Source organism: Hylobates moloch, unplaced genomic scaffold (assembly GCF_009828535.3).
Source record: "Hylobates moloch isolate HMO894 unplaced genomic scaffold, HMol_V3 SCAFFOLD_7, whole genome shotgun sequence".
Lineage (NCBI taxonomy): Eukaryota > Metazoa > Chordata > Mammalia > Primates > Hylobatidae > Hylobates > Hylobates moloch.
In genome coordinates this window covers 46,594,016-46,602,476 of record NW_026652282.1, presented here as the reverse complement: position 1 = coordinate 46,602,476, position 8,461 = coordinate 46,594,016, and positions in this window count along the sequence as shown.

Below are 8,461 nucleotides of genomic sequence, written 5' to 3'. Positions count from 1 at the left end.
ATTACAGGCATGAGCCACTGTCTCCAGCGTGTACTTCCCATTTGACCCATGGGTTCTTTAGAAATGCATGTTTAATTTCCAAGTATTTGGAGATTTTCCTGTTATTTTCCACTATTGTTTTTTTAATTCCGTTATGATGAGCAAACTTACAATATATTATTTCAGTTCTTTTACATTTGTTAAATTTTGTCTTATGACTGAAGATATGGCCAATTTGGTGAATGTTCCATGTACACTTGAAAAGAATGTGAATATGCATTCTCCTGTTGTTGAGTGAAATGCTCTATAAATATCAGCTGGAGATAATTGATAATATTCAGTTATTCTGTATCCTTGGTTATTTACTATGTAAAATATTATATTAATTATTGAGAGAGGAGTGTTGATGTCCCTAATTATGTTTCTGAATTTGTCTATTTCTTCTTTCAGCCTCTGAGATTTTGCTTTATATATGAGGAGTCTTCAAACTGTTCATGGAAATACATATTATAAAAAAAACTATGCCTGGATTTCAAAAATTTTTTGAACCAAAATAAACGCTAACATGTCTGAACAGGATCTAGCTTGAAGCACTAAGAAGGATAGGACATCAGTTTCAAAAGAGCGCCTGTGAGAGCAACATGAATTCTGCTACAACTGAAACAAGAAAAACATCATATTTATGGTGAAGCTGTGTGGATGCATGGTGAAACCATTGATGTGTTATGAAAAGTTTACAGAGACAATGCCCAAAGAAATCAGCAGTTCATATATTTTTTTGTAGTTTTAGTAGAGATGGGATTTCACCATATTGGCCAGGCTGCTCTCAAACTCCAAGCTTCAAGTGATCTTCCTGACTTGGCTTCCCAAAGTGCTGGGATTAGAGGTGCACACATGTATTCCCAGCTACTTAGGAGGCTGAGGCACAAGAATCACTTGAACCCAGGAGGCAGAGGGTGCAGTGAGCCAAGATTGTGCCACTGCACTCCAGCCTGAGCAACAGAGAAAGACTCTCAACAAAAAAAAAGAAAGAAAGAAAAAAGAAAAGAAAATTTTAAAAAGAAATCAGCAGTTTACAAATGGATAACCTGTTTTAAGAAGGGATGAAGGCTGGGTGTGGTGGCTCACATGTATAATCCCAGCACTTTGATAGGCCAAGGAGGGAAGAGTGCTTGAGCCTAGAAGATTGCTTGAGCCTACCATGCATCCACACAGCAACATAGCGAGACACCATCTCTACAAAAAAATTTTATAACTAGCCAGGTGTGTTGGTGTGCACCTCTAATCCCAGCTACACAGGAGGCTGAGGTGGGAGGATCACTTGAGCCAGGGAGGTCGAGGCTGCAGTGAGACATAATCACAAAAACTGCACTCCACCCTGTGCAGTGCCAGGGTATCAGGTGACAGAGTGAGACCCTGTCTCAAAAAAAAAAAAGAAGGAATGAGACAATGTTGAAGATGAAGCTCACAGCAGCAGACTATCCACATACATTTGTGAGGAAGAGATTCAACTTGTTTGTGCCCTAATTGAAGAGAACTGATGATTAGCAGCAGAAACAATAGCCAACACCATACACATCTCAACTGGTTCAGTTTACTCAATTCTGACTGAAAAAATAAAGTTGAGCTAACTATCCACTCAATGGGTGCCAAAACCATTGTGCCCAGATCAGCAGCAGATAAAGAGGAGAGCTTTCAATGGAAATTTTAAACAAGTGGGATCAAGATCCTGAAGCCTTTCTTTGAAGAATTATAACAGAAAATGAAACTTGGCTTTACCGGTAAGATCCTGAAAACAAAGCACAATCACAGTAATGGCTACAAAGAGGTGGCAGTGGTCTAGTCAAAGGAAAAGTAGACTGGTCAAGAGCAAAGGTCAAGGAAACAGTTTTTTGGTATGCTTGAGGTGTTTTGCTTGTTGACTTTCTGGAGGGCTAAAGAAAAATAACATCTGTTTATTATGAGAGTGTTTTGAGGAAGTTAGCCAAAGCTTAAGCAGAAAAACACCCAGAAAAGCTTCACGTAAACAGTGCTCCTATTCAGTCCTCTAATCAAACAAAAGCAATTTTGAGAGAGTTTTGATGGGAAATCATTAGGCATCCACCATGAAGTCCCGATTTGGCTCTTTCAGTCTTCTTTTTGTTTCCTAATCTTAAAAAAAATCTTTAAAAGGTGCTTGTTTTCCTTCGATTAATAATGTAAAAAAAAAAAAAAAAAAAACTGCATTAACATGGTTAAATTTCCAGGCCCTTCAGTTCTTTAGATATGGACTAAATGGCTGGAATCATTGCTTACAAAAGTGTTTTGAACTTGATGGAGCTAATGTTGAGAAATAAAGTTTATAGTTTTTATTTTTATCTTTTAATTATATTTTCCCACAAACTTTTTGAAGTCCCCTAGTATTTTGAAACTCTTTTGTTAGTGTATGCACATATAGGAAGGTTATGTCTTCTTGGTGAATGGAACCTTTTTATTATTATATAATGCCCTTTTTTATTCCTGGGAATTACCTTTGCTCTGGAGTATAATTTGTCTGATATTAATATAACCTCTCCAGCTTTCTTTTCTTTTCTTTTTTTTTTTTTTTTCTGAAGACAGGGTCTTACCTTGTTGCCCAGACTGGAGTGCAGTGTTGCAATCACAGCTCACTGCAGCCTCAAACTCCCAGGCTCAAGTGATCCTCTTGCCTCAGCTTCCTGAGTAGCTGGGACCACAGGTGTGCGCCACGATGCCCAGCTAATTTGTGTATTTTTTGTAGAGACAGGGGTTTGGCATGTTGCCAGGCTGGTCTCAAACTCCTGGGCTCAAGCTATTGGCCCTCTCAGCCTCCTAAAGTGCTGGGATTGCAGACATGAGCCACTGCACCTGGCCCTCTATCTTTCTTTTGATTAGTGCTTTCACGGTATACCTTTCCATCTTTTTACTTTTAGGCTACTGATGTGAATTTCTTGTAAGCATACTTAGAAAGCCTTTTTCTCCTCCAAGATTATGAACAGCTCTCCTGTTACTTCTAATGTATCAATGTTTGAATTTAAATATTTGATCCATTAGGAATTTATTCTAGATGAGGTATGAGGGAAAATCCCATTTTATATTTTTTTCTTCCAGGTGGTTTACTTTCTTTTTCCAAAAACATATTTTGACTGAATCTATTTTTTCCCTACTGATATGAGCAGCTAATGCAAATAACCTATATTTATTTGTTCTGTAGCTTTTTGTTTTGCCCTCCCTTTAACTGATTTCTTACTGAGTTTCACTCTACTTAATTTGAAGATATCCATTAATCTCAGCTTTTGTATGGATAAAAACATAGACTTCCAGAAAGGAAGTATCAGGTGTTCTACAGACCATCCGCACAGGGAAACAACCATAACTGCTAAAAATTATTTTTAAAACAACCATATAAAGTCTCAGAAAATTTCTCTAAAGGCATAGAACAAATGAAGAAACATTTATTCAAAAAATATAAATGTCAGTAAGAAAAGTGAAAGTCTGTGGCACTTGAGCCATGACCTACTCAATCCTTCCCCCATCAAAATCAGCTTGATTAAAGCTATCATTTGGGTGGGTATGGCCAATAAAATATAGCCTCCTCTTCCCCAATCTCCTGGTTAAGGGCTATTATTTCTCCCTGGAGTGAGCAGGCCACCAGTATTAGTATTTTTCATCCCCTCCAGCTTTATGTTGCAGAGTCTAAATTCAAAGTGAGTGCAGCTGAGAGGCCCGGGGTGCCCTTCCTCTACCTAGCCACCATTTATAGGGTGGAAACTCTATGTCAGGCATGGCAGGCCAACAATACTGGGGTTTTAATTTCCCTTGTTCAAGTTTGCTCATACAGTGCAGGTTCCACAGTGGCAGAGACAAACCAAGAAGACCAGAGGGTGCTGCCTCTACCCAGTGCTCAACTCATAAAATAGGGCTTTCACTCTGAGAGAAGCAGTCCACTGTTCCCACTCCAAGCCCCAGAGCAGTGGTGCAGTGATTTTACTCAGGAGGGAGACTGGCCATAAGAAGAGAGCTTCAAAGCTCTCTGCAATAAAACTGAATTTATTTGGAACAGAATGTGGTTAAGTTCAAGCACAAGCACGATCTCAAAAACAATGAAGTTTTTAGTGTTAAGCATTGAGAACAGTCTGGTAGATCCATGAGAGAAGCAAAATAAGCCACAAGCCAGCTAGTTTTCCAGGGAGGATCAGAGAAAGAGACAGTTAACAAGAGTCCTCCTAGAGTCAGAAGGAACTTCAGTTTGGCTTCAAAAACTATTCCTGCAAAGGGGTCAAATTTAATGGATCAGACTGCTGAGTAATTTATGCCTAAGGGTGTTATCCAAAACAATAGAGCAAATCAGCCAGCAATTAGTGGAGCCTAATAGCAGGGAATGATACTAACAGAGGCAGACAGCCTAACAGATCATGAAAAAAGACAATATGTTATACAAAAAAATGATGAGACATGCAAACAAACAGAAGTGTCTGACCCATGCACAGGAATTAGAAGGAGGCAACAGAAATTGCCAGTGAGATGGCCTAGATGTCAGATTTAACAGAAAAAATGTTTAATCAGCCTTTATGCATACATACAAAGAACCATGGGAAACCACGCTTAAAGAAGGAAAGGAGGTATGTTGACAAATAGAGAATATTAGTAAAGATATAGAAATTATAAAACAGAAAAACTAAAATTTTGGGGTTGAAAAGCGTAAGTGAAAAATTCATGGGAGGAGCTCAGTAACAGACCTGAGCAGGCAGAAGGAAGAATCAACAAACTTGAAGATAAATCAATTAAGATTCACCAGTCTGAGGCACAGAGAGAAGAATAAATGAAGAAAAATGAACAGAGTCCCAGAAAAAGGCAGCACACCATTAAGCCCACAAATATACACATAACAGATGTACAATAAGGAGAGAGGAGAGAAAAGGGAGCAGGAAAAAAGTATTCAAAGAAATAATCACTGATAAAATTACAAAATGTGATTTTAAAAATTAATCTATACATCCAATAAGTTCAGTAAACTTCAAGTATGATAAACGCAAGAACCATACACAGAAAAACGCTGAAAGCCAAAGACAGAGACAATACTGAAAGGAAGAAGAGAAAAACAACTCATCACCTACAATGGAGCCCCACTAATATTACCAACTGACTTCTCTTTAGAAATAATGGAGGCCACAAGATAGTGGGATGACGTATTCAAAGTGCTGAAAGAAAAAAATGTTAGCATGGAATCTTACATTCAGCAAAACTGTCTTTTAAAACGAAGACAGCTGTCCACTGTGTTTCATGATTGTAATCCTAACATTTTGGGAGGCCAAGGCAGGAGGACCACTTAAGCCCAGGAGTTTGAGACCAGCCTGGGCAACATAGGGAGACCCCATGTCTATGAAAAACTTAAAAATTAGCCAGTGGCTAATTTAGTGGCACATGCCTGTGGTCCCAGTTACTCAGTTACTGAGTTACTCAGTTACCCAGTTACCCAGTTACTGAGGCAGGAGGATTGTTTGAGCCTGGGAGGTGAAGGCTGCAGTGAGCTGTGATTGCACCACTGCACTACGGCCTGGATGACAGAGTGAGACCCTGTCTCAAAAAAATAATGATTAAAAAATAAAAAAGTTACATGAAGGCAAAATAAATACATTCACAGATTTAAAAATTGTAAACTCTTATTGCTGGTAGATAAATCTAACAATAAATGTAATAAAGAAACTTCTTCAGCCTAAAAGCACAGAGCACACAGAATCCACACACGCAAAGTAAATACTGGTAAAGGAAACTATATAATAATAAAAATGGCCACGTAAATCTATATTTTTTCTCTGTTCTCTTAACTCATTTAACAATAATTATATAAAAATGCATACAATTTTATTGTTGGGACTATAACATTCATAAATACAATATAATTTCCAATAACATCACATGGGAGGTGGGTGGGAGCAAAGCTTATTGGAGTAAAGACACAGATGGCAATTCAAATTCACATTAACAAATAGGAATCAGAAATGATAAATTAAAAGGTTAATATGACAAACACCATAAATATATAGTTGCTCACCTTTCATCTCTCAGCTTCTTTACAAGGCCCAAGAGTATGTGCAGTAATAATCATAATAAAGTATTATCGGGTTTGTAATATATATGGATATGATATGTATACAAATAATACTACAAAAATCAGGAAGGGGGAACAGAGCTATATAGGAGTAATAATTCTATCAGAAATTCAGGAAGAAATGGCGCTGATTTTAAAATAAAGTTTTTGATTTCTTGTCTAGGCAGGAAAGAGGGAAAAGAGGAAGTAAGCCATTACTTTTTCCACAGCACCATGCTGCTTTTCATGATCTGAGTCATAATCATAATTCCGTTAGTATCACTTACTTTCTGTAGCATCTATTGGTATTCTATGCGAATAATAAACTGGTAACAGTGAGATCAGGGTGGGTTTCAATGTTAAACTGGGAACATCTAAATACTTAGGCCCAATATTCTTGGACAAAAATACTCACTCTGTAATGACCATCTGTTGGGAAAAAAAAATGAATCTCTGAAATGGGACTACTTCTGGAAGATGGAGATTGATAGTAGGGGTGGCAGCGGTAAAATTACTCAGATTTATCCTGATTCTAGCATAAGTTTCCTCAAGGTCAAAACAAAAGAATATGATAGCTTTCAATAAGACAGAGTAGTGAGGTAGCCTGCTAGGGGTGCTTGAAACTGTTAATATCTTGATCCAGATGGTGATTGCACAGATACAGAAATAATTGAGCTATACACACATGAGTAGTACATATTATTGCATATAAGATACCTCAATTAAAAAATTATTTATTGTTCTGTTATGGACAACATGGAATAAGAAGTATCAGATTTACCCTTATAACTGAAATAACCAAAATATGTTTCAGCTATAGGAAACAGTTTCCAAGACATTGGAGATCCAGAAATCCAGAAATGAAGGATAGTGAGCCCTGAGTGATGGGGGTGGGGGAAATGAGGTAAGCCCAAAGACAGTCCCAATTTTTGCCTTGAAATATTTTCTGGGGTATGGTACATCAAGAAGATGGAGCTGAGCATCCAGGAAGACTGAGGTGAATTGACTTTGCAGGAGAAAGGATCAGAGAGGAGAGAGCTGTAGATAGCTAGATATCTACAGAGATTTTCCTCCAACATTCAACTGAGGACTGATCAGAGCATGCATGTGAGGAAAGTACCCAAGATCAGATAGAGAATCACCCAAAAAGATTAGACCTAACAGTGTCTGCGGTGAATGAAGGGGCAAAAATAATGGTGTTCTCACCAGCTACACTAGATAACCTCAAAATTCATGGACCATTGGGTGGAGTACACAGAAGGATAGTTCTAGTAGTGGAGAATAATTAGGCCTAAAATGAACACCATTTCAGTCCTGTAACAAAATTTAAAAGTATGAACCAAAAGGGTCAAACTAAGTACCTTAACTATGTTTCAGAACTATGTTAAGAATATTTATGTAAAAAACAGTCAGCACCAAACAAGGTACACTCTACAATGTCTAGCTAGTATCCAATTAAAAATTATGAACAATGAAAAAAAGCATAGAAATACAAGCTATATTGAGGAGAAAAAACAAACAATTGAAATTGAGCCACTGCTAATAGAGACGTTAGAATTGCAGACAAGGACATTTTAGTAGACATTATAACCATGTTCCATATGTTCAAAAAGTTACATAGAGACATGGAAGATATGAAAAAGACCAAAATAGATATTCTGGAAGTGAAAACTAAAATTTTAAAGACGAAAAACATGATGATGGAAATTAATGGCAGATTAGATATACAGAAGAACATTGTAGTGTACGTGACGGCATAGCAATGTAAACTATCCAAAATAAAACACAGGGACAAAATGAATTCTAAGAAATTAAAAGACCATCAGTGAAAAGTGGGACAACTTCAGCTGACTAATAGATGGGTCATTGGAGTCTCTAAAAGAGAGAGTGGGAGGAGATAGAAAAAAATTAAAGCAATAATGACTGAAAATTTCCAAATTTGGTGAAAACTATAAATCTGCAGAACTAAAAAGATAAATGAATCCCAAGAACAAGAAAAATGAAGAAAGCTACACCAATGCACATTATAATCATATTGCTTAAAATCAGTGAAAAAGAGAAAATCTTAGAGGCAGCTAGAGATAAGAAGCATGTTATATACTGAGGAATATAGATAACAATGACATTGAATTTCTCTCTTCTTTTTTTTTTTGAGACAGAGTCTCTCTCTGTCACCCAGGCTGGAGTGCAGTGGCATGATCTCTGCTCACTTCAACCTCCGCCTCCCAGGTTCAAGCGATTCTCCTGCCTCAGCTTCCCAAGTACGGGATTACAGGTGCCCACCACCACGGCCGGCTAACTTTTGTATTTTTAGTAGAGACGGGATTTCATCATGTTGACCAGGCTGGTCCCGAACTCCGGACCTCAGGGGATCCACCCTCCTTGGCCTCCCAA